Raw genomic sequence first — 25,959 nt, 5'->3', positions numbered from 1 at the left:
ATCGAGCACCTAACAGAGCAAGGACCTACCTTTACAGCTGGTACCAGGAGTGGGGTCATCGATTCGGCAGGTGAGTGACTACTGATTTATTTACCTTATTGGTGAGGATCTTTTGGTGTCACTCATACTGCCGCGGTGACCGCCACGTGCGGGACCTGTATTGCTGCTGTGCCTCCGCGGTGGGCTAGGCTGGCCCATCGGGAGAAGTAGAGGGCTCGTACCTGAAAAGAGAGTCCGGCTAGGTTGGCCTGACTTAAAACTATTAAGTAAAATAGATTAAAAGAGAGTCCGGCTAGGTTGGCCTGACTTAAAACTATTAAGTAAAATAGATTAAAGAGAAACATTACAGGGAAGGGAAGCAATAGATTGCGCCCTCCCCAAATAAGGTCGGATGTTGAAGGGACGCCCGAAGGGTAATTTGATCAAATCAAACACAGTGCACATTTTATCTAGTCATGTAAAACGATTGTATGTGATTTAGTTGTTCATATTTTTCTTTCCATGTTACGTAAGTATTTCAAACTTGCCTTTTCAATAGTTTTTTTGTATTTTGCTGTTCTTTCAATGTCTTTACCTTGGGATCCAGATTGCTGTGAAATTGTTAACCCTTGCCCTCACTGTACTGTTGGTTTATTGTTTCTTAAACAAATTGATATCCTGATATTGATAGCCACTCGCCCAGGGGGATATTCCACTAGACTAGGAGAACGCCCTGTGTACCCCCAGGACGAAACATCTCCCGTTGTCACGCTAGTCAGAATAAACCTGCATAGCCCAGTCAGTGAAACCCACCTCCTTGCTGAATCTTCCCTGGAAGAAGTTCAACAACAGGTGATTCGTGCCACTGGCTGCTATCACCTCTGCCCCCTTACCAAGCATCTCCTAACACCCCCCCATAATGGGGAATACTGTAGGCAAAGACGGGACCCCTTATGAACAACCTACTCCCTATCAGTATGTGCAGACTATAGTGCCCGGTCCCTATGTAGAACCATTTTGGAGTCAGGTTAGGGAAAGGTGCCAGCAATTAGGGATCCATGATATAGGTCCCGCGGGCCCCTGCAACACAGAAGATTGGCATGTAGTAAAAAAGATTTGTCAGTTACATAAGCACTCATACCCCCCCGGGAAGTGGGATGTAGATTACATGAAAAAATCTTGCAAGATATGGGAAGCCCCTCTAAAAATTTATAAAAAAAAGCATGCCAAAAATCATGCCCTCACAGAAGGAAAACCAATACCCTCGGCACCTATAACTACACCCCTGAACGCCCCAGAAATAATCCCTTTTATAGTGGGTCCCTTTTTACCACTACTGTAATGGCCGGAGGGGAGCCAAAAGTAGTACAGCTGCTAAAATTAATTAACCCCAAATGGGCTACCCAACCCCCAGAGGATTTCATGTCAGACACCCGCTCCAGGGAAACTTCCGGGGTTTTTGAACAAAAAGGGGGGTTATTTTATAACACATTTGAACCCCCAACCCCTTTAATGGCACTCCAACCATATGCCCCCACTCGAAGACCAGAATATGCCCGCCAACCACCAGACCAGGGTTGTTTCAACTGTGGTCAAATGGGACATTGGAAGTCCAATTGTCCCTACCGTAGGGGCCAAACGGGACCTTGGGGGAAGGGAAATGGACGAAGGCGTTACCCTAACGCCTTTCCTTCAACTCCACAACATCAACGTCCCCCAACTTACCAAGGACCAGTGTCAGGCCCCAGATATCACCAGCCCTATCAAGGACCCCAAGGACCCCCTCCACCTAACAATGCCGCCCTTCGTGTTCCACCACCCCCACCAGCCCCTATTCCCATGCAATGGCCTGCCACCCAACCCTCAAGCAGGACATAGGGCTGCCTGGAGTATGTCCCTTCCCTCAGCCTGGTATGTTACAATGTGTCCTGGAGGAGCCTACCCCAGGGGATCCTGGGTGTAGATGGAAAACGCATTTGTTTTCTCATTGACACTGGTGCCACCTCTAGCTCCATCAATGATGTGACCTTTGACACGCCACAATGTTCTGAGGGAAGCTCCATAGGTATTAATGGGACTCCTGTTACCCACCCTATCACCCCACCCTTATCAGTAACCACCCCGGAGGGGGTGCTACTTTGCCAACAACGGTTTGCCATCCTGCCCCAATGCCCAGTCTCCCTGATGGGAAGGGACTTAATGTCCAAACTGGGAGTGGTGATCAAATTTGATCCACAGGGAGCAGTAACTGCCAGCTCCGCACTCTGTGACTTACAAGGCCCAAAGAGACAATCCAAAAAAGGGTATTTTGTACTCTTACCTGCCTCCCTGGAAATCCTTGCTATTTGGGCAGAGAATAACGCGAGTGTAGGTTTCATCCCATGTACCCCTTACACCCCCCAAATGCGCCCAGACTCAGTACCTTTTTTTCAAAAACAATATGCACTACATTCTGACAAAATTGAGGGGATTACACCCCTCATCAATAGGTATGTAGCCATGGGCATCCTGACACCCGTCATCAGCTCATGGAACACCCCCATATACCCAGTGAGAAAGGCAAGCGGGGAATGGCGCTTGGTACAGGACCTCAGGGCAGTCAACAAAATGGTGGTTCCCCTCCCCCCTCTGGTCTCAGACATTGCCTTTATTTTTTCTTGCATACCGGCAAACTCAGTGGCCTACACGGTAATTGACTTAGCTAACGCTTTTTTTAGCATCCCTGTGGATCCACTGGCCCAGCCCATGTTTGCTTTTTCTTGGAGGGGGGGGGGGGGCAACTGACCTGGACCCGCCTACCGCAGGGCTATGTGGACAACCCGGCAGCCTTCTCTATGGTATTGAACTCAGTGGCCTACACGGTAATTGACTTAGCTAACGCTTTTTTTAGCATCCCTGTGGATCCACTGGCCCAGCCCATGTTTGCTTTTTCTTGGGGGGGGGGAGGGGGCAACTGACCTGGACCCGCCTACCGCAGGGCTATGTGGACAACCCGGCAGCCTTCTCTATGGTATTGAATGAGACAGTCAAATCCTGGCAATCGAGCGCCGGGTCGGTACTCATCCAATATGTGGATGACCTCCTTCTCTGCAGCCCCACCCCAGAAGCTTGTGAAGAAGACTCAAAAAACTTGCTGGATCACCTAGCCAAGGCAGGTCACTTGGCCTCACGGAAAAAGATACAGTGGGTGACCCCTACTGTAGAGTACTTGGGGTGCATCCTCAACAAGGGAGAGAGAAGTGTTTCCCCCCACCGTGCCGCAGCCCTTAACGCTCTGCAGCCACCCAGGGACAAGGCCGCCCTCTTGTCTTTCCTGGGAGCAATCGTCTATTGCCGGCAATGGATCCCTGACTGCTCATTTCATGACTCCATTCTGAGGAGGGCCACGCTCTCCACTGCGCCAAAAGTGGTGGAATGGACGGAGGAAATGTTACACTCATTTAACACCCTCCTCTCCTCCCTTGCCTCCGCCCCGGCCTTAGGACTAGTGGACTACAGGAAAACTTTTTATCTATATTGTGTAGTTAATGGATCTGCCTTTGCAGCAGTTCTTGCCCAAGAGCACGGTAATTCTTACCGACCGGTGGCTTTCCTTTCAAAGAAACTCCCACTCCAGGTCCAGGGCATGCCTGCTTGCCTCCAGAACATGGCCGCATGTGCCATGGCCATCCAAGAGGCCAACAAGTTAGTTCTGGGACACCCCCTAACTGTATACACTACCCACTCAGTCACCCACCTTATCCAAAACCTCAATACACAACATAAGACCACCCAAAGAGCCAGCGGGTATGAAATCATTCTTCTAAACACCTCCAATCTGACCATCAAACACACCTCTGACACCTCCCCCATCCTCAGGCTATTACATTCTCTGCTCGAACTCATGAATTATGGTGAACCATCCAAAATGCATGACTGCACAAAAGTGTTGGACCAAGTCACCTCCCCACGTAAGGACTTAACAGACGTACCTCTGGCCGGTGCAGAGGAAGTTTTTGTGGACGGCAGTTGCTCACGCCCTTCGGATTCCACTTTTCTGACAGGATACGCGGTAGTACAACTCCCAGATCTGGTTCTGGAGGCTAAGCCACTTCCGCCTTCCTCGGCACAGGTCGCGGAACTGGTAGCCCTCACCAGAGCATGTATCCTGTTCACAAATAGGGATGTCAATATTTACACTGATAGTCGATACGCCTTCGGCGTGGTTCACGATTTCGGGGTGATCTGGGCTAACAGGGGGTTTAGAACAGCTGACAACAAAATTATAGCCAACAAGGAGCATATCCTGGCCCTTCTCCAGGCTATACTACTGCCCAAACATTTGGCGATTATTAAAGTCAAGGCTCAAACCACCACTGGTAGCTACATTGCCCGAGGCAACGCCCTTGCGGATAGATGCGCTCGAGCGGCGTCAAATTCCTCCACACATCCACCCGCCCCTACCACGATATTTTTCCAACAAGATTTTTCAGCGCCAGATTTCCCCTCAGTTGCAGCCCAAATCCAATCCATGGCCACAGACGCTGATGTCCTTTTCTGGGTCCAGCAAGGATTGTCCAAAGACCAAAGAGGCCTTTGGACAAATGGAGGGGTCATTGGGATCCCCGAAGCCAGCTCGGCCCTCATCCTTTCCTACCTGCATGGTCCCGGACATATAGGGTCCCAACCCCTGCAACAGCTGTATGAAAAAACTTTCTGCACAGTTAATCTAAAGAACCATGCAAAGACCCTAACAAAGTCATGCCTCACATGCGCTCAAAACAACACGCAGGGTAAGCGACATGGTATACACGGCCAGTTGCCCCCACCCCTAGGCCCACTACAGGACCTACAAATAGACTTCACCCACATGCCCAAACAAAAGGGAAGTATCAAATGCCTGTGCCAGGAATATTGTTCCAAATCAGAACCACCCCCCACTCTAGGACACGTTTTTCACCATTCGAAATCCTAATGGGTGTCCCAGCACAAACACAACTAAAAGCATTAGATGCACAGACTGACATTAGCCTATATTCTTTACAGGAAGACTACGTGAAACATCTGGTAAGTACAATAGAAGAACATAATGAACAAGTTGCTGTCACCTTTTCTCCTCTTCCAACAGAACCTACTCACCCCTTCATCCCGGGGGATAAAGTGTTGATCAAGCAGCTTGCCCAACGGAAGCACGTGGGTCCCTTTTTACCACTACTGTAATGGCCGGAGGGGAGCCAAAAGTAGTACAGCTGCTAAAATTAATTAACCCCAAATGGGCTACCCAACCCCCAGAGGATTTCATGTCAGACACCCGCTCCAGGGAAACTTCCGGGGTTTTTGAACAAAAAGGGGGGTTATTTTATAACACATTTGAACCCCCAACCCCTTTAATGGCACTCCAACCATATGCCCCCACTCGAAGACCAGAATATGCCCGCCAACCACCAGACCAGGGTTGTTTCAACTGTGGTCAAATGGGACATTGGAAGTCCAATTGTCCCTACCGTAGGGGCCAAACGGGACCTTGGGGGAAGGGAAATGGACGAAGGCGTTACCCTAACGCCTTTCCTTCAACTCCACAACATCAACGTCCCCCAACTTACCAAGGACCAGTGTCAGGCCCCAGATATCACCAGCCCTATCAAGGACCCCAAGGACCCCCTCCACCTAACAATGCCGCCCTTCGTGTTCCACCACCCCCACCAGCCCCTATTCCCATGCAATGGCCTGCCACCCAACCCTCAAGCAGGACATAGGGCTGCCTGGAGTATGTCCCTTCCCTCAGCCTGGTATGTTACAATGTGTCCTGGAGGAGCCTACCCCAGGTGATCCTGGGTGTAGATGGAAAACACATTTGTTTTCTCATTGACACTGGTGCCCCCTCTAGCTCCATCAATGATGTGACCTTTGACACGCCACAATGTTCTGAGGGAAGCTCCATAGGTATTAATGGGACTCCTGTTACCCACCCTATCACCCCACCCTTATCAGTAACCACCCCGGAGGGGGTGCTACTTTGCCAACAACGGTTTGCCATCCTGCCCCAATGCCCAGTCTCCCTGATGGGAAGGGACTTAATGTCCAAACTGGGAGTGGTGATCAAATTTGATCCACAGGGAGCAGTAACTGCCAGCTCCGCACTCTGCGACTTACAAGGCCCAAAGAGACAATCCAAAAAAGGGTATTTTGTACTCTTACCTGCCTCCATGGAAACCCTTGCTATTTGGGCAGAGAATAACGCGAGTGTAGGTTTCATCCCATGTACCCCTTACACCCCCCAAATGCGCCCAGACTCAGTACCTGTTTTTCAAAAACAATATGCACTACATTCTGACAAAATTGAGGGGATTACACCCCTCATCAATAGGTATGTAGCCATGGGCATCCTGACACCCGTCATCAGCTCATGGAACACCCCCATATACCCAGTGAGAAAGGCAAGCGGGGAATGGCGCTTGGTACAGGACCTCAGGGCAGTCAACAAAATGGTGGTTCCCCTCCCCCCTCTGGTCTCAGACATTGCCTTTATTTTTTCTTGCATACCGGCAAACTCAGTGGCCTACACGGTAATTGACTTAGCTAACGCTTTTTTTAGCATCCCTGTGGATCCACTGGCCCAGCCCATGTTTGCTTTTTCTTGGGGGGGGGGGAGGGGGCAACTGACCTGGACCCGCCTACCGCAGGGCTATGTGGACAACCCGGCAGCCTTCTCTATGGTATTGAATGAGACAGTCAAATCCTGGCAATCGAGCGCCGGGTCGGTACTCATCCAATATGTGGATGACCTCCTTCTCTGCAGCCCCACCCCAGAAGCTTGTGAAGAAGACTCAAAAAACTTGCTGGATCACCTAGCCAAGGCAGGTCACTTGGCCTCACGGAAAAAGATACAGTGGGTGACCCCTACTGTAGAGTACTTGGGGTGCATCCTCAACAAGGGAGAGAGAAGTGTTTCCCCCCACCGTGCCGCAGCCCTTAACGCTCTGCAGCCACCCAGGGACAAGGCCGCCCTCTTGTCTTTCCTGGGAGCAATCGTCTATTGCCGGAAATGGATCCCTGACTGCTCATTTCATGACTCCATTCTGAGGAGGGCCACGCTCTCCACTGCGCCAAAAGTGGTGGAATGGACGGAGGAAATGTTACACTCATTTAACACCCTCCTCTCCTCCCTTGCCTCCGCCCCGGCCTTAGGACTAGTGGACTACAGGAAAACTTTTTATCTATATTGTGTAGTTAATGGATCTGCCTTTGCAGCAGTTCTTGCCCAAGAGCACGGTAATTCTTACCGACCGGTGGCTTTCCTTTCAAAGAAACTCCCACTCCAGGTCCAGGGCATGCCTGCTTGCCTCCAGAACATGGCCGCATGTGCCATGGCCATCCAAGAGGCCAACAAGTTAGTTCTGGGACACCCCCTAACTGTATACACTACCCACTCAGTCACCCACCTTATCCAAAACCTCAATACACAACATAAGACCACCCAAAGAGCCAGCGGGTATGAAATCATTCTTCTAAACACCTCCAATCTGACCATCAAACACACCTCTGACACCTCCCCCATCCTCAGGCTATTACATTCTCTGCTCGAACTCATGAATTATGGTGAACCATCCAAAATGCATGACTGCACAAAAGTGTTGGACCAAGTCACCTCCCCACGTAAGGACTTAACAGATGTACCTCTGGCCGGTGCAGAGGAAGTTTTTGTGAACGGCAGTTGCTCACGCCCTTTGGATTCCACTTTTCTGACAGGATACGCGGTAGTACAACTCCCAGATCTGGTTCTGGAGGCTAAGCCACTTCCGCCTTCCTCGGCACAGGTCGCGGAACTGGTAGCCCTCACCAGAGCATGTATCCTGTTCACAAATAGGGATGTCAATATTTACACTGATAGTCGATACGCCTTCGGCGTGGTTCACGATTTCGGGGTGATCTGGGCTAACAGGGGGTTTAGAACGGCTGACAACAAAATTATAGCCAACAAGGAGCATATCCTGGCCCTTCTCCAGGCTATACTACTGCCCAAACATTTGGCGATTATTAAAGTCAAGGCTCAAACCACCACTGGTAGCTACATTGCCCGAGGCAACGCCCTTGCGGATAGATGCGCTCGAGCGGCGGCAAATTCCTCCACACATCCACCCGCCCCTACCACGATATTTTTCCAACAAGATTTTTCAGCGCCAGATTTCCCCTCAGTTGCAGCCCAAATCCAATCCATGGCCACAGACGCTGATGTCCTTTTCTGGGTCCAGCAAGGATTGTCCAAAGACCAAAGAGGCCTTTGGACAAATGGAGGGGTCATTGGGATCCCCGAAGCCAGCTCGGCCCTCATCCTTTCCTACCTGCATGGTCCCGGACATATAGGGTCCCAACCCCTGCAACAGCTGTATGAAAAAACTTTCTGCACAGTTAATCTAAAGAACCATGCAAAGACCCTAACAAAGTCATGCCTCACATGCGCTCAAAACAACACGCAGGGTAAGCGACATGGTATACACGGCCAGTTGCCCCCACCCCTAGGCCCACTACAGGACCTACAAATAGACTTCACCCACATGCCCAAACAAAAGGGAAGTATCAAATGCCTGTGCCAGGAATATTGTTCCAAATCAGAACCACCCCCCACTCTAGGACACGTTTGTCACCATTCGAAATCCTAATGGGTGTCCCAGCACAAACACAACTAAAAGCATTAGATGCACAGACTGACATTAGCCTATATTCTTTACAGGAAGACTACGTGAAACATCTGGTAAGTACAATAGAAGAACATAATGAACAAGTTGCTGTCACCTTTTCTCCTCTTCCAACAGAACCTACTCACCCCTTCATCCCGGGGGATAAAGTGTTGATCAAGCAGCTTGCCCAACGGAAGCACGTGGGGCCCATCTACTCCGGTCCATGGAACGTGGAGAAGGTCTCCAGGACTGCTGTCCTCACAGACTACACCCCTCAGTGGATCCATGCCAGCAGACAAAAAAAAAATGCCCCGAACCTCCACCGACTCCAGAACACCCCCAGAGGACACTTGCCCAAGACCAACAGGAGGACGCCACCACCAAAGGGACCCCAGAGACGAACCTACAGACCCTCCAGGAACAGTTCGGCAGAATCTCCCTGGACTTTCCTCCTCCTCCCACCAGCTCGGACTGAAGTCTTTGAAAAAAGAAAGAGACAGGGGCTTAGAAGATCAGTATGTACTACACACCATTTTGCTCTGGTCGATAATATTGACTTTTGTGGTTTTTTCTATAGTCATGATGACATGTACCATGACAGGGTCGTGTGGGTTTACAAGAAGCTCAAAAGGTACTGAGAACCGATCACTAGACAGAAGAGCATTAGTTCCAAGGCCCAGTAATCATAATAATAATAATAACAAAGGTTTAGGAGTAATGGTAGCACGGAACGAACTACCCCCCCAGGACAGTAAAACGTTTTCTTTAGCCCCAACAATACTGGGATTTTTCAAGAAAATATTTCTCGTATTAGTGATGATAGTGTTGTTGATAGTAATGTTCTATGTGATCGCCAAGTGCTGCTGCATAGCAGCCTCCAAGGTTTCCCATCCAACAATAGCAACCAAGCCCAATGACGAAGAGAAAGCACTTATGGCTTTTTCCAAGAATGTCTGTTATAGAGGATGATCGATAACTTCGTGCCAAAGTTATGATCACAGGAGGGATTATAAGGATTAACAAGTCTCCATTTTGTTATACTGTCATCCATTTTAAAACTTTGTAAAACTAAGACATAATTAAAAAAGAGTCCTGCGCAAATAATACCACAAAAAATGAATAATGTATAAAAATGTGAAAAAAACAAGAGTCAATGTAAATATTTCAAAATAAACACACCAATAGTGTAAGTGTGTAGTGAAAAAGCACTGGAGAAAGAACAGGACCAAGTGTTCCAAAAGATCAGGCTCCCAGAACTCTCACCTCAGAGATGGAATAATAAGGCAAAAAAAAAGTAATTCCAATGGACTTCTCCTTCACTTCTCTGTGCACAATCATCAAATGGTATAAACTTCTACCACTAGAGGGCCGATTCAATCTCTTATGAGTAATGCTGCAGCATATGTGTCCTCGTGGTATGAAACTTAAAGAAAACACAGAGGGGAAGGGGGAAGGGAGAGAGAAAGGGGACTCCAATAGTGTAGTGGTTTCCAAAACTGAATAAATTTATTTAAGAGAAAGCAAATGGACTCTCACATTTAAAAAGAAAATATCAAACAGAAAGAGATCTGGCGTGTACAGCCAGTCTTACGCTTGTTCCGGTATTCCTACGGCCACTCCCTCACTAGGGAGTGGCTGTAGGAATACCGGAACAAGCGTAAGACTGGCTGTACACGCCAGATCTCTTTCTGTTTGATATTTTCTTTTTAAATGTGAGAGTCCATTTGCTTTCTCTTAAATAAATTTATTCAGTTTTGGAAACCACTACACTATTGGAGTCCCCTTTCTCTCTCCCTTCCCCCTTCCCCTCTGTGTTTTCTTTAAGTTTCATACCACGAGGACACATATGCTGCAGCATTACTCATAAGAGATTGAATCGGCCCTCTAGTGGTAGAAGTTTATACCATTTGATGATTGTGCACAGAGAAGTGAAGGAGAAGTCCATTGGAATTACTTTTTTTTTGCCTTATTATTCCATCTCTGAGGTGAGAGTTCTGGGAGCCTGATCTTTTGGAACACTTGGTCCTGTTCTTTCTCCAGTGCTTTTTCACTACACACTTACACTATTGGTGTGTTTATTTTGAAATATTTACATTGACTCTTGTTTTTTTCACATTTTTATACATTATTCATTTTTTGTGGTATTATTTGCGCAGGACTCTTTTTTAATTATTTAAGTGATAGTTTGTGTTTACTATTTTGTCCCGCTGCATTTTTTGTTTCATTTAGTAGCACTTGCACTTTTGTTATTCCACAGATTGTTACATTATACTTTGTTTTGCACGTAGATTTATTTCACGTCTAGCACATAGTGGCGCGAGGGTCCATTTTACACAAAACTAAGACATAGATGCTTGCTATTTGGAGAATATGCCGTTTTCTTAGAATGCCCTTGGCCGCGAGAGTTTGTACAGAGAAAGCCAAGATATGCAACTATCATATTCTCTTAACTGCGTCTATGACCTAGAACGTCTGGACCACAGACTATTAGCACAATATTGTTGAATATTGTTGAATATCGTAGTCTTATTCTTATCTCGTGTGAAGGTTAATGACGTGCGTTGCCGTGAAGACAATTTCTGCTTATTTTGCTTGTTCTGTCAATAAACCTGTTACTAGGAAAAGCTTGGTGTATAGCTACGAGCGGATCCCTGATTGGCTACTCCACAGGGCGCCACCCCAACTGTTTCAGCATATAACCTGTTGTATTCAAAACATTAAATCGTAATCATTATTCACGTACATCTCGTGTATGTGCCTTGATTATCTCACCGGTGAACGGGACTCCCAAGTTTATCCAGACCACGGCCTAGGCGAGATAGGAAGAGGGAAATCGAGCACCTAACAGAGCAAGGACCTACCTTTACAGTGGTTGCATGAACCGTCAACTGTACCACGGGAATACGTCAGAAAACGCCATGAAAACATGGGGAAACGTCAGAAACATAGGAAACGCAAGAAGTTGCGTGAGTCACGTAAATTACATATGATACGTAAATTGCATGAAAAATTTAACATGCCTGAGAACCATAAATTCATGAGAACCATAAATGCGAAAGAACTGTACATCGTTTAAATACGCCAACTGCCTGCGAAACGCCCGAGAAACGCAATTGCATGAGAAACCGTAAAATTGCATGGAAAATCATCAATGTATGAGAAACAACAACTTCATAAGAAAAGTAAATCACGTGAGAGACCCAAATCGCATGAAAACAAAATTGCGTGAGAACCGTAAGCAACGTGCTTGAAACCAACAAGCATGAGAATGTCAAATTGAATGAGAACGAAAAACGAAATGAGAACATACCTGCATGAGAATGTAAATGAACGAGAACATAACTGCATGAAAACGCAAATGCAAGAAACGCAACTGCCTGAGAAACGCAACTGCCTGAGAAATGCAACTGCTCGAGAAAACGCAACTGCAAGATGCAAATGCATGAAAAACGCAACTGCAAGAAGATGCAAATGCATGAAACGCAAATGCATGACAACGAAACTGCTTTGAGAACGTGACCGCTATGAGAACGTGAATGGCCTGAGACCGGAAAGGCATGGGACCGAATCGCATGGAAAAACCATGAAATGCACCAGAACGTAAAACTGCATGAGAAAACCGTGAATAGCCCGAGAACATGAATGGCACGAGAATATTGAATAGCACCAGAACGCAAATAAATTGCCCAAGAATGTAAATAGCACAAGAACGCAAATAGCACATGGTACGTGGAGCTCAGGCAGATGGGGTGGGGGCGCCACGTGGAGCTCAGGCGGGGGGGAGGCACGCCACGTGGAGCTCAGGCGGGGGGGAGGCATGCCACGTGGAGCTCAGGCGGGGGGAGGCACGCCACGTGGAGCTCAGGCGGGGGGGGGGAGGCACGCCACGTGGAGCTCAGGCGGGGGTTGGGCACGCCACGTGGAGCTCAGGCGGGGGTTGGGCACGCCACGTGGAGCTCAGGCGGGGGTTGGGCACGCCACGTGGAGCTCAGGCGGGGGTTGGGCACGCCACGTGGAGCTCAGGCGGGAATAGAAGCCAGAATACCATTTTGAATTTAACTAATTTATCCAAATGTGGCAGCACTATGCAATAGTGTCAATTTGCGTATATTAAATTTGCCATGCTGTACCTCTAAAAATAATTACAAACATGCATATAACAAGTAATAAAAGAAATTTAAAATAAAGGCATTTTTTTTTTCCAGGACAACAAAACATGAAGTAAAGTTCTGTGGTGACAGGTTCCCTTTAATCCATGTGGATAATATTTGCATAACGATATGAGCTTCATTAAAATTGATTTCCTCAGTTAAGGTGGCTTCAAATCCATGTCCAGGATTTTCCTCCCCTGCACCCCCCCACCTCCCAGAAGAACCATACCATGCATTAAAAATGTATTTACTTTTTTTTTTTTTTCATACTTCCAGAACTCCCCCTTTTAAGCACAGCGGCCGATCCCTCCCCCCCACCAGGAGAACCGGCCGTTACACTGCCCATGTGAGGGGGGGGGGGGGAAAGGGAGCCGGCGACGGCCGCCCACCTTCCCCCCACCAGGAGAACCGGCCGGCACTCCGCACATGTGGGGGGGGGGGGAGCCGGCGACGGCCGAATACCTCCCCCTCCCCCAGGAGAAACGGCGGGTGCACTGCATATGCGGGGGGGGGGGGGAAGGGGAGCCGGCGACGGCCGAATACCTCCCCCTCCCCCCACCAGGAGAATCGGCGGTTGCAAGCCCCCCCCAGTGGATAAGCGCTACTGCAGAATCACACGGGGGAAGCCTGGGACAAAAAACCTCCCTCCCCTCCAGCCGAGGCGGGCGGGAGAAAGCCTCCCCCGTGCAGACAGCCGTCGGCGGGTGAAGCGCCCCCCCCCCCCGCAGCACCACACGGGGGAAACCTGTGGCTGGCACAGCGGGAGAAGGAGGCGGGTGGGTGGCAGCCGGAGAAAGAGGCGGGCAGAAATAAGGCTCCCCCGTGCAGACAGAAGCTGCCGGCGGGAGAACCCCCCCCCACCCACAGATGCCCATAAACGGAGCCGGCGGGGGCCACAAGCACCCCCGTCCATGAACGACAGAGCAGCATCATCTCCTCCTCCTCCTCCGACCCGCCGGAAGTGACGTCAGCCACACGAGACCCGACGTCCAACGAGAAGGAGGCAGAGGAGGGCAGGCTTTATGCAGCCTGACTCCTCCTACAAATACAGGCTTACCCTGCGGTCAGCCTTTACACTTGTCCAGTAGACAATGCTCAAATGCTTAGAGATTCAACATATGAAAGATTGGAATTTTTATTAAAATCCTCTTTTTCCTTGGCAGGTGCAATTACTCAGCCTGCAGTCGCTGCAATAGGCACCTGTCAATCCCTGAAGGACCAGTTTAAACAGGCCCTTAAGTAGATTCCTGTGCAACAGGCCCAGGACTTGGCCGAACTGCCAAGGGCATTGTGTTTTGCCATTGATGCCATTAAGGATTCTATTCACCAGGCGTCGCGCCTTGCGCTTGTTCTAGTGCACATGCGTGGGATCCTGTGGTTGAAAAATTGGTCAGCTGAAGCGCCATGCAAAAGGCTCCTGACTGGTTTGCCTTTTCATGGGCATCAGCTATTTGGGGATGATTTGGACAAATACATCCAAAAAATTTCAAGTGGGAAAAGTACCCCTTTGCCAGTAAAAAGAGAGTAAACGTCCTTCTTTTAAACAAGCCTCTTCTCCAGGCCCCTTTAGGCAGTTGCGATGGCCTCCGCCGTCAGGGTCTACAGGAAAGCCTCAGGGTCAGCCCCAGGGACAAAAGAAGTCCTGGGGACAGAAACCTTCACAACAGAATTCTAAACACTCATTATGAAGGGGAGCCCCGCACGTCAGGGTGGGGGGAAGACTTCTGCAGTTTTCAGAGGTCTGGCAGGAGGAAATTCAGGACAGATGGGTCATCTCCACTATAGCTCTAGGTTACAAAGTGGAGTTTCGAGAGTTTCCACTGCCTCGTTTTCTGAGGTCAAATGTTCCCAAAGATCTAGGGAAAAGGCAATCCCTGTTTCAGGCATTAGACCGGTTTCTGGCTTACGGGGTGATTGTGGAAATACCCACAGAAGAGCAAGGTTTGGGGTTCTATTCAAACCTCTTCATGGTACCAAAACCAAAAGGAGATGTCGGACCCATTCTAGATCTCAAAAATCTGAATCAATTCCTGAAGGTCTGCTCTTTTTGCATGGCGTCGATCAGGTCAGTGGTTTCAATCCTACAAGGAGGGGAACTTCTAGCATCTATCAACATCAGGGATGCATATCTGCATGTTCCTATATTTCCTGCGCACCAAAGATTTCTGTGGTTCAGGTTCAAGGTAGAAAAGTACCATTTTCAGTTTGTAGCCTTGCCCTTCGGACTGGTTGCAGCACCCCGGGTATTCACAAAGGTTCTGGCTCCACCTCTAGCCAGGCTAAGGGCGCAGGGCATAACGTTCTTGGCATACATGAACAATCTATTGATAATAGACCGGTCAGTTGCCCATTTGGATCAAAGCATGCGCAGTACAACTTCCTTAAAATCACTAAAAAGGCTGGAGTACTTAGTTCTGATCATAGACACAGTCCAGAAAAAAGTGTTTTTGCCTCTGGCAAAGATCAGCGCCTTAAGAGAGCTGGTGTAGATGGTCAGGTCAAAGAAAGATCCCTCCATTCGCCTTTGCATGAGGTTGTTAGGAAAGATGGTGGCTTCATTCAAAGCAGTTTCCTATGCCCAGTTCCATTCGAGACTGTTACTAAACAGTTTCCTGCCTGCTTGGAACAAAAGAGTCCAAGCTCTAGATTTGCCAATGCGGCTGTCCCCAAAGGTATCCCAGAGCCTCAGTTGGGGGTTGATGACCCAGAATCTGCTGAAGGGAAAATCCTTCATATCACTTATCTGGAAAGTGGTAACGACAGACGCCAGCCTATCCGGCTGGGGCGCGGTGCTAGAAAAGACAACTGTCCAGGGACAGTGGTCAAGAACCTGAAATAACCTTGCCCATCAATATCCTAGAGATTAGGGCAGTGTGTATTGCTCTGAAGGCCTGGACATTCAGGTTACGTGGTTGTCCTGTCAGGATTCAGTCTGACAATGCCACAGCTGTGGCCTATATCAATCACAAAGAGGGTACCAAGAGTCTCACAGCTCAGAAGGAAGTGAACCATATTCTAACTTGGGCAGAAAGGAATGTTCCTTGCCTATCGGCAGTCTTCATTCTGGGAATAGAGAATTGGCAGGCAGACTACTTGAGTAACCAGCAATTGTTCCCAGGGAAATGGTCCCTTCACTCCGACATTTTTCTGGCTATTTACCAAAGATGGGGGAACCCGGGATGTAGATCTTTTGGCGTCCAGGTTCAACATGAAGTTGGTCGACTTTGTGTCTAGGACAAGGGATCCACTCACATGCGGAACCGATGCGTTTGTGACCCCGTGGGATCAGTTCTCACTGATTTATGCATTTCCCCCTATTCAGCTGCTGCCATGACTTCTTTGCAGAATCAAGCTGGAAAGAAAGCCAGTGATTCTTGTAGCCCCAGCATGGCCCAGAAGGTCCTGGTATGCAGAAATTGTAAAGATGGCAGTGGGGGACCCATAGTCCCTTCCACTGCGTCCAGACCTACTCGTGCAGGGGGCAATATTCCATCCTATCTTACAAACTCTAAATTTAATGGTTTGGCTATTGAGACCTACATTCTGAAGAAACGTGGGCTATCTGGGTCGGTTGTCTCTATCTTGATTAGTGCAAGTAAGCCAGCTTCCAGAATCATATATTATGGAGTCTAGAGGGCTTATGTTTCCTGGTGTGAGTCCAAGGGTTGGCACCCTCAGAAGTATAGCATAGGCAGAATTCTTTCCTTTCTACAATTAGGGGTAGAGATGAAGCTGGCCTTGAGTACTATTAAGGGCCAAATCTCGGCTTTATCTGTCTTATTTCAAAGACCGCTTGCTTCGCAGTCTTTGATTCGGGTTTTTATGCAAGGGGTGATGCGGATTAATCTGCCAGTTAGATCACCTTTGAACCCTTGGGACTTGAACTTAGTTTTGTCAGCATTGCAAAAACATCCCTTTGAACCGATACAGCATACTCCTTTAGTTCTTCTGACAAAGAAATTAGTGTTCTTGGTTGCTATATCCTCAGGAAGGAGGGTTTTGCAATTGGCTGCTCTTTCCTGTAAAGAGCCATTTTTAATTATTCATGAGGACAGGGCTGTGTTGCGTCTATGTTTTCTACCTAAGGTGGTCTCAGGCTTTCACCTGAACCAAGATATTGTCCTACCATTGTTTTTTCCAAAACCATGTTCTAAGGAAGAGAAGTCACTACATTGTCTTGATGTGGTGTGAGCGGTCAAGGTCTATTTAGAGGCTTATTTGTGCTGCCAGAAGGTCCTAGGAAAGGACAGGCAAGTCAAAGCACACTCTACCAGAGTGGTTAGTGCTTCTTGGGCAGTGCATCACCAGGCCTCCATGGCTCAGTTCATAGATTCACCAGATTTTATCAGGTGGAGGTAAAAAGGCATGAGGATATCGCCTTTGGGCACAGTGTGCTGCAGGCAGCGGTATAGGTCCTCAAATCTGTTGGCACCCTGCTGGTTGTGTCTCCCTCCCCTCAAATAGCATTGCTATGGGACATCCCATATAGTTATTACTATGGCTTTGTGTACCATGATGTATGATAACTAAAATAGGATTTTCATAACAGCTTACCTGTAAAAATCTTTTCTTGGAGTACATCACGGGACACAGAGGTCACTCCTCTCTTTCTGGGGTTTAGGTGTATTGCTTTGCTACAAAACTGAGGTACTCCTAGTAATGGGTGGGGTTATATAGGGAGTAAACTTCCTGTCTTGAGTGTGCCAGTGTCCATCACCTGAAGGTGCCCTATATACCCATATAGTTATTACTATGGCTCTGTGTCCCATGATGTACTCCAAGAAAAGGATTTTACAGGTAAGCTGTTATAAAAATCCTATTTTTGCTCAGTCTCTTACTTGAGGCAAGTGAGGCCTGCAGTTCTTTAAATGTTGTTCTGGGTTCTTTTTTGACCTCCTGGATGAGTCGTCGTCATGCTCTTGGAGTAATTTTTGTAGGCCGGCCACTCCTGGGATGGTTCACACTGTTTCAAGTTATCTCAGTTTGTGGATAATGATTCTCCCCGTGGTTCACTGGAGTTCCAAAGCCTTGGAAATGGCTTTGAAACCTTTCCTAGACCGATACATGCACAATACTTTGTTTCTAATCTGTTCTTGATTTATTTTTATTTTTTTAGATTGTGGTATGATTATTGGCTTTTTGTGATCTGTTAGCATGCTTCACTTTTGTCATAGAGCTTCTATTTATGTGATTTTCTGATTCAACAGGTCTGGCAGTAATCAGGCCTGGCTGTGGTAAGTGAAATTTAACTCAGCTTTCCAAAAAATTGTGGTTAATCACAGTTCATTCAGGATTCAGCATGGGAGGGGACAACTACTTTTTCACATAGGGCCAGGCAGGTTTGAACAGTTTTTTCACCTTAATAAATTAAATAATAATTTAAAAACTGCTTCTTGGATTTACTCGGGTTATCATTGTGTAATATTAAAATTTGTTTGATGATCTGAATCATTTAAGTGTGAGAAATATGCAAAAAAATAAAAAATCAGGAAAGGGGCAAATACTTTTTCACACAACTGTATGATTTATGTTGTTTGTTTTATAGGCTTTTTTTATCTTGCTATTCTAAGCTGGGGTCCTGCTTTATACCCCACTCCAGCCAAAGCTTTTTTTTTATTTTTGGACAGAGCAGGAAAGGGTTATAACAGTGAGAAATGAGACAACGTACTTTAGTTTGAGTTCGCCGAACACTGCTGAAGTTCTGAACATTAACCTGAATGTTTTTGTTTTTTTTTCTAAAATGTCACATCCTACAGCAAGAAGGCCAAATACTGTGGGGTTCCCCCTCCCAAAATGCATGCTAGAACCCTTATCATTGATGAGGGTCTATTGGATGTGGATTTCCCCCAAAATCCATACCCAACCCTCATCTGAGCATGCAGCCTGGCTGGACAGGAAAGGTGGGGGACAAGCGTGTGCTGAACCATACAAGTCCACATGCCCTCAACATGGGGAGGGTACCTTGCAAGGGAGGACTTCTCTGTCAAAGTACCTCGTCCTTTGTTGATAAGGGTAAAGGTCCCTTATTCCCTCAACCCTGGACCAGTGGTCCTGAGGGCATGAAAAAGTTGCTTATCAAAATTTGAAAGCCCATTAAAAATAAATGGGGCCCTATATACTGGCCTCCTTCCCATGTGAATGACTAAGGGTTGCATAGTAAAAAAGTGTAAACAGTAAATAAAAAAATCACACACTTTAACCACTTAAGGACCGCCTCACACCGATGTACGTCGGCAGAATGGCATGGCTGGGCACAAGCACGTACCTGTACATTGGTTTTTAAGTGCCCAGTGCCCAGCGTGGGTTGGGAGCGCTCCGCAGGCGGCGCGCTCCCGACCCGGTCCTGTGCTCCGTGACCGTGGCCGCAGGACCAGCAGACCCAATCGAGTCACAGAGCTGAAGAACGAGGAGAGGTCTGTGTAAACAAACCTCTCCCCGTGCTTTCCTGTGTGGCTGTCACCGATCGTTTCTTCCCTTTTTATAGGGAAGGATGATCAGTCACGTCACATACCAGGCCATGCCCCCTACAATAAAAAAACACATAATGTCATACATAACACCTACACTGCCCCCTAGTGGCTAACTCCTTCACTGCACAGTGTCATTTACACAGGAATCGGTGCATTTAAATAGCACTGATTGCTGTATAAATTACAATGGTTCCAAAAATGTGTCAAAAATGGCCGATGTGTCCGCCATAATGTCGCAGTCACAATAAAAATCACTGATTGCCGCCATTACTAGTAAAAAAAATAATATTAATAAAATTGCTATAAAACTATCCCCTATTTTGTAAATGCTATAACTTTTGCGCAAACCAATCAATAATCGCTAATTGCGTTTTTTTTACCAAAAATATGTAGAAGAATATGTATCGGCCTAAACTGAGGAAAAAAATATGTTTTTTTTATATATTTTTGGGATAGTTATAGCAAAAAGTAAAAAATATTGCATTTTTTTCAAAATTGTCGCTCTATTTTTGTTTATAGCGCAAAAAATAAAAACCGCAGAGGTGATCAAATACCACCAAAAGAAAACTATGTTTGTGGGGAAAAAAAAAGATGCCAATTTTGTTTGGGAGCCACGTTGAACGACGGTGCAATTGTCAGTTAAAGCGACGCAGTGCTGAATCGCAAAAAGGGGCCTGGTCCTTTGGCTTCAAATTTCCTTTATGGAAAAAACAAAAAAAAAAAAATGTCCCACAATTTAAATCCATCATCAATTACAATGATCAGAGATGCAGATCCTTGACAATGATGATGAACAGCAGACATGTAAAAGGTGATGGTCAGAGACTGCGAATATGCTATGGAAGCTGTTGGAAACCAGGGACAAATTACATGAGAGAGACTACTAGAGATCACTGTTACTAAAGCCCTTTTACAAATCAATACTTCCATATTTTTTCTCTTTCTGCAGCCTAAGGTCTTTTTTCAACCTAGTGGTCAGCACAGAAAGCGTAAGATATTGTGACAAAATAAACCAAACCATTTAAGTATTAGAAGCCAGTCTGAGGCCTATTTTTCCATGAATGGTCTGAGTAAATTCCTAGGTAAGAAAAACACTGACCGCATGTTGCCCCTGGTCGCAGGTTGTGCGATAGGAGGTGTCACCTCTGTCAGGATTTAATTGCCGTTTTTGTGTCTTTGTGAAGAAAATTTTTCTGTCAAATGTTAAATGCTATATGTGTCCTCATTAGTGTAATTTTATTTCTGTTTCTGTTCTCACACCTGTAATTTGGAGAGAAAGTGAGAGGAATTCTCCATCACGAGTACACAAACAGTAATAAAATCCTGACAGATCAGATAAATCTATCATTTATAGTTCTCTCTGACATGTGTCAAAAAGACGGGACATGGGGAGATTTTTCTGCACTTGATATTTGACATGAGTCAATTAGACAGAAGATGGGAAGATTTTCCCTCATTTATTGTTTTGTCTGAAATGTGTCAAATAGACAGAATGTGGGGAGTTTTTCCTTTGTAGAGGATGGTCAGTTTACATAGCATGCTCAGATTAGGGTTTCACCAGGATTCACCTGGACAGTACAGGTTTTGAATCTTGTGTTTTAGACTGTCTGAAACATTATTCAGACCGCACTGTGGCTCCCAAGAAAATGGGAGACCGCAGAGTGAAAATTTGAACCCAGCAACTAGCAGATACATCATGGATGAAAGGCACCGATGTCTGAGCCTCCATCCTCTGGTGAGTAAGCTCACTGTCCACTGTCCCCCTTCTTCTCTCTCCTGCCTCTGAGCGAGTGAATACACTAAGGTAAGGGAGACTCAGATGTAAGGGGTGCTCTGCGGACTTAGATAAAAGGGGGGCTTTGGGAACTCTGATTTATAGGAGAATGCTGGGAACTCTGATGTAAGAGGGGCTTTACATCAGAGCCCAGAGTGTTCCCTTTAAAAAAAAGTATGCCGCTAAAGTGTTCCTGTTTAGCTTAACCACTCAAGGACTGCCCACCGCATATATGCCGTGGCAGGACAGCTCTATTGCACGAAACAATGTACCTGCATGGAGGAGGAGCCAATGCATGTGCCAATGCGTGTGTCCGGCCAACCCAATGTCTGCCGGCCACCCGCGATCACTTCACAGAGAGGCAGAACTGAGATCTGCTGTTCATATCTGCTGTTCATCATCATATGTAAACAAGGCAGATCCCCGTTCTGACAGGGAGAACATGAAGAGGTCTGTTCCTAGTAATCAGGAACAGAAATCTTTGTGTTCTTCCTGTCAGTACTTCCCCCACACAGTTAGAAACACATTGAAGGAAAACATTTAACCCTTTTATCGCCCCTGTAGTTAACTCCTTCCTTGCCAGAGTCATTTATACAGTGATTAGTGCATTTTCTTTACTACTGATTACTGTGTATTGGTGTCACAGGTCCCCAAAAAGTGTCTCTTAGGCCGCGTACACACGCGGGGACTGTTCGCCCAACTTTGTCCGCTGAACAGTGTTTCGGCGGACAGTCCGCTCGTGTGTGGGCTTTCAGCGGACAGTTTCAGCGAACAGTCCGCTGAACAAGGTTTTTCGGAAATTCCGTAAAACTGTCCGCTGAAACTTTGTTTCAGCGAACAGTCCCCTCGTGTGTAGGCTTGTTCGTCAAACTAAGTTCCGCGCATGCTCAGAAAGGATTTACACGCCGAAAGTTATAATGCAGTGTATAGGACGTTGTATTTTCCGTCCCGTCGTACGTGCCATTCACGTCATCGCGCACGGTTTCAGCAAACTGTTCGTTCGTCATGTGTGGGCAAGTCCGTCCATGCTAATTTTGAGCGGACTGTTTGCTGAAACTGTTTGACGGACAAAGTTGGGCGAACAGTCCCCGCGTTTGTACGCGGCCTTAGGGTCAGATTTGTCATCTGCAATGTCGCAGTCCTGCTAAAAATCGCTGATCGCTGCCATTACCGGTAAAAACAATAAGAGTCCATAAATCTATCCCGTAGTTTGTATACCTTTTGCACAAACCAATCAATATATGCTTATTGCTAAAAAAATTTCCCAAAAATATGTAGCAGAATACATAGTGGCTTAAATTGATGAAGGATTTTTTTTTTTTGGATATGTATTATAGCAAAAAGTAAAAAATATATATATTTTTTAAAATGACGGTCTTCTTTTGTTTATAGCGTAAAAAAAAAAAAGTGATCAAATACCACCAAAAGAAAGCTCTATTTGTGGGAAAAAGTACATCAGTTTTATTTGGGTACAGTGTTACACAAATTGTCAGTTAAAATAACGCAATCCTGTATCACAAAAAATGGCTTGATCATGCTGGGAACTCTGAGGTAAGTGGGGGCTTTGGTGAGCAGAAACCATCTTACATCCACAGTTCAGAGTCCACAGTGTTCCCTTTAACTACTTAACCACTTGCCGACCGCCGCACGACGATATACGTCGGCAGAATGGCACGGGCAGGCATATGGGCGTATATATAAGTCCCTGCCTGCCCGCGGGTGGGGGGCCCGATCGGGCCCCCCCCCGGTGCCTGCGGCGGTCGGCATTCCTTCGAGAGCGATCCGGGATGAGGGGGCGGCCATTCATTCATGGCCACCCCCTCGCGATCGCTCTCGACGAATGGAAATCCCCGGTGACATCACTTCCTCTCCTGTAATGTAAACACAGGAGAGGAAGTGATGTATTCTCTCCTCCGTGTCGGTATTTTTCGTTCCGACACGGAGGAGAGCGGATCGGTGAGTTGCACCAACACTCTACACACACAGTAGAACATGCCAGGCACACTCACACCCCCCCTTTACCCCCCGATCACCCCCCCAATTACCCCTGCCCCCCAGTCACAGTGACACCAATGTCATTTTTTTTTTTTTTTTTTTTTTTTTTTGCATTGGTGTCATTTGTGACTGTAATAACTGTTAGGGCAGTTAGAGTTAGCCCCCTTTAGTTCTAATGTGCCCCCCTAACCCCCCCCAATAAAGGTTTAACCCCGTGATCACCCCCCGTCGCCAGTGTCACTAAGGCTGGGTTCACATTGCAGCGGTTTATGAGAACGAATGTGATTCGCACCGCACTGCAGTGCAAATCACATCCGATCTCTGTGCGATTCGAGTTCAGCCATTCGCCGCACCCGCCACACCCGCCGCACCCGCCACAAATTTGCACGGGACCCTTTTTTTGGCCCGCAGCAGAATCGGATCGCATGGGTGTTCACACCATGCGATCCGAGTTTGCAGATCGCACTGTGATATGCGAACTGATCTGGGGGTGTCAGTAACATTTCACTGACACTCCCAGCAGTTCGCATAGGGCAGTGTGAACTGCCGCCGGGAGGCATGCGATGCGGGAACCCGCCGCGGATTCGCGGCGTTTCCGCATCGCTCCAGTGTGAACCCAGCCTAATAAGCGATCATTTTTCTGATCGCCGTATTAGTGTCACAGGTGACGCTAGTTAGGCAGGTAGGTATTTAGGTTCGCCGCAGCTTTTTATAGCGCCAGGGACCCCCATATACTACCGCATAAAGCCCCCTGATTGCCCCCTAGTTAACCCTTTCACCTGTGATCACCATATAACTGTTACAGGTGACGCTGGTTGGTTAGTTATTTTTTTATAGTTTCAGGGCACCCGCCATTTATTACCTAATAAAGGTTTAACCCCCTGATCACCCGGCAGGTGTCATTTGTGACTAATAACTGTTAGGGCAGTTAGGGTTAGCCCCCTTTAGTTCTAAGGTACCCCCCTAACCCCCCCAATAAAGGTTTAACCCCGTGATCACCCCCCGTCGCCAGTGTCACTAAGGCTGGGTTCACATTGCAGCGGTTTGAGAACGGATGTGATTCGCACCGCACTGCAGTGCAAATCACATCCGATCTCTGTGCGATTCGAGTTCAGCCATTCGCCGCACCCGCCACACCCGCCGCACCCGCCGCAAATTCGCACGGGACCCTTTTTTTGGCCCGCAGCAGAATCGGATCGCATGGGTGTTCACACCATGCGATCCGAGTTTGCAGATCGCACTGCGATATGCGAACTGATCTGGGGGTGTCAGTAACATTTCACTGACACTCCCAGCAGTTCGCATAGGGCAGTGTGAACTGCCGCCGGGAGGCATGCGATGCGGGAACCCGCCGCGCATTCGTGGCGTTCCCGCATCGCTCCAGTGTGAACCCAGCCTAATAAGCGATCGTTTTTCTGATCGCTGTATTAGTGTCACAGGTGACGCTAGTTAGGCAGGTAGGTATTTAGGTTCGCCGCAGCTTTTTATAGCGCCAGGGACCCCCATATACTACCGCATAAAGCCCCCTGATTGCCCCCTAGTTAACCCTTTCACCAGTGATCACCATATAACTGTTACAGGTGACGCTGGTTGGTTAGTTATTTTTTTATAGTTTCAGGGCACCCGCCATTTATTACCTAGTCTCACTAGTGTACCCCTAAATTTAGGGGTGTCTACTTTCCAAAATGGGGTCATTTGGGGGGGGTTTGTGCCATCTTGGCATTTTATGGCCTTCAAAACTGTAACGCCCTTAGAAAGCCTGAAGGCGGTGCTTGGTTTTCGGGGCCCCGTACGCGGCTAGGCTCCCAAAAAGTCCCACATATGTGGTATCCCCGTACTCAGGAGAAGCAGCAGAATTTATTTTGGGGTGTCATTTCACATATGCCCATGGCATGCGTGAGCAATATATCATTTAGTGACAACTTTGTGAAAAAAAAAAAAAAAAAAAAAAGTTTGTAATTTTCCCGCAACTTGTGGCAAAATATAAAATATTCCATGGACTCAACATGCCTCTCAGCAAATAGCTTGGGGTGTCTACTTTCTAAAATGGGGTCATTTGTGGGGGTTTTGTGCCATCTTGGCATTTTATGGCCTTCAAAACTGTAATAGGTAGTGAGAAGTGAACTCAAAAATTTACGCCCTTAGAAAGCCTGAAGGCGGTGCTTGGTTTTCGGGGCCCCGTACGCGGCTAGGCTCCCAAAAAGTCCCACATATGTGGTATCCCCGTACTCAGGAGAAGCAGCAGAATTTATTTTGGGGTGTCATTTCACATATGCCCATGGCATGTGTGAGCAATATATCATTTAGTGACAACTTTGTGAAAAAAAAAAAAAAAGTTTGTAATTTTCCCGCAACTTGTGGCAAAATATAAAATATTCCATGAACTCAACATGCCTCTCAGCAAATAGCTTGGGGTGTCTACTTTCTAAAATGGGGTCATTTGTGGGGGTTTTGTGCCATCTTGGCATTTTATGGCCTTCAAAACTGTAATAGGTAGTGAGAAGTGAACTCAAAAATTTACGCCCTTAGAAAGCCTGAAGGCGGTGCTTGGTTTTCGGGGCCCCGTACGCGGCTAGGCTCCCAAAAAGTCCCACATATGTGGTATCCCCGTACTCAGGAGAAGCAGCAGAATTTATTTTGGGGTGTCATTTCACATACGCCCATAGCATGTGTGAGCAATATATCATTTAGTGACAACTTTGTGTAAAAAAAAAAAAAAATTTTTTTTTTGTCATTATTCAATCGCTTGAGGCAAAAAAATAAAATATTCAATGGGCTCAACATGCCTCTTATCAATTTCCTTAGGGGGTCTACTTTCCAAAATGGGGTCATTTGGGGGGGTTTTGTACTGCCCTGCCATTTTAGCACCTCAAGAAATGAGATAGGCAGTCGTAAACTAAAAGCTGCGTAAATTCCAGAAAACGTACCTTAGT

General features: G+C 47.1%; 1 long non-coding RNA gene across 1 annotated transcript in view; it reads left to right on the top strand.

Annotated features, from left to right (window-relative positions):
* Positions 1-25,959, top strand: part of LOC143984417 (uncharacterized) — a 132,756-nt gene that overhangs the window by 58,352 nt on the left and 48,445 nt on the right. Inside the window, exon 2 of the long non-coding RNA XR_013274844.1 lies at positions 17,995-18,021. This is a non-coding gene — a long non-coding RNA (uncharacterized LOC143984417). The remainder of the gene's footprint in view (positions 1-17,994; positions 18,022-25,959) is intronic.

The sequence above is a fragment of the Lithobates pipiens genome, unplaced genomic scaffold, assembly GCF_037356315.1.
Source record: "Lithobates pipiens isolate NorthernLeopardFrog02 unplaced genomic scaffold, aLitPip1_a1.2 Scaffold_16, whole genome shotgun sequence".
In the NCBI taxonomy this organism is placed as follows: Eukaryota; Metazoa; Chordata; class Amphibia; order Anura; family Ranidae; genus Lithobates; species Lithobates pipiens.
Note: the sequence above shows the minus strand (reverse complement) of the source record. Positions and strands in the feature narration are given on the sequence as shown.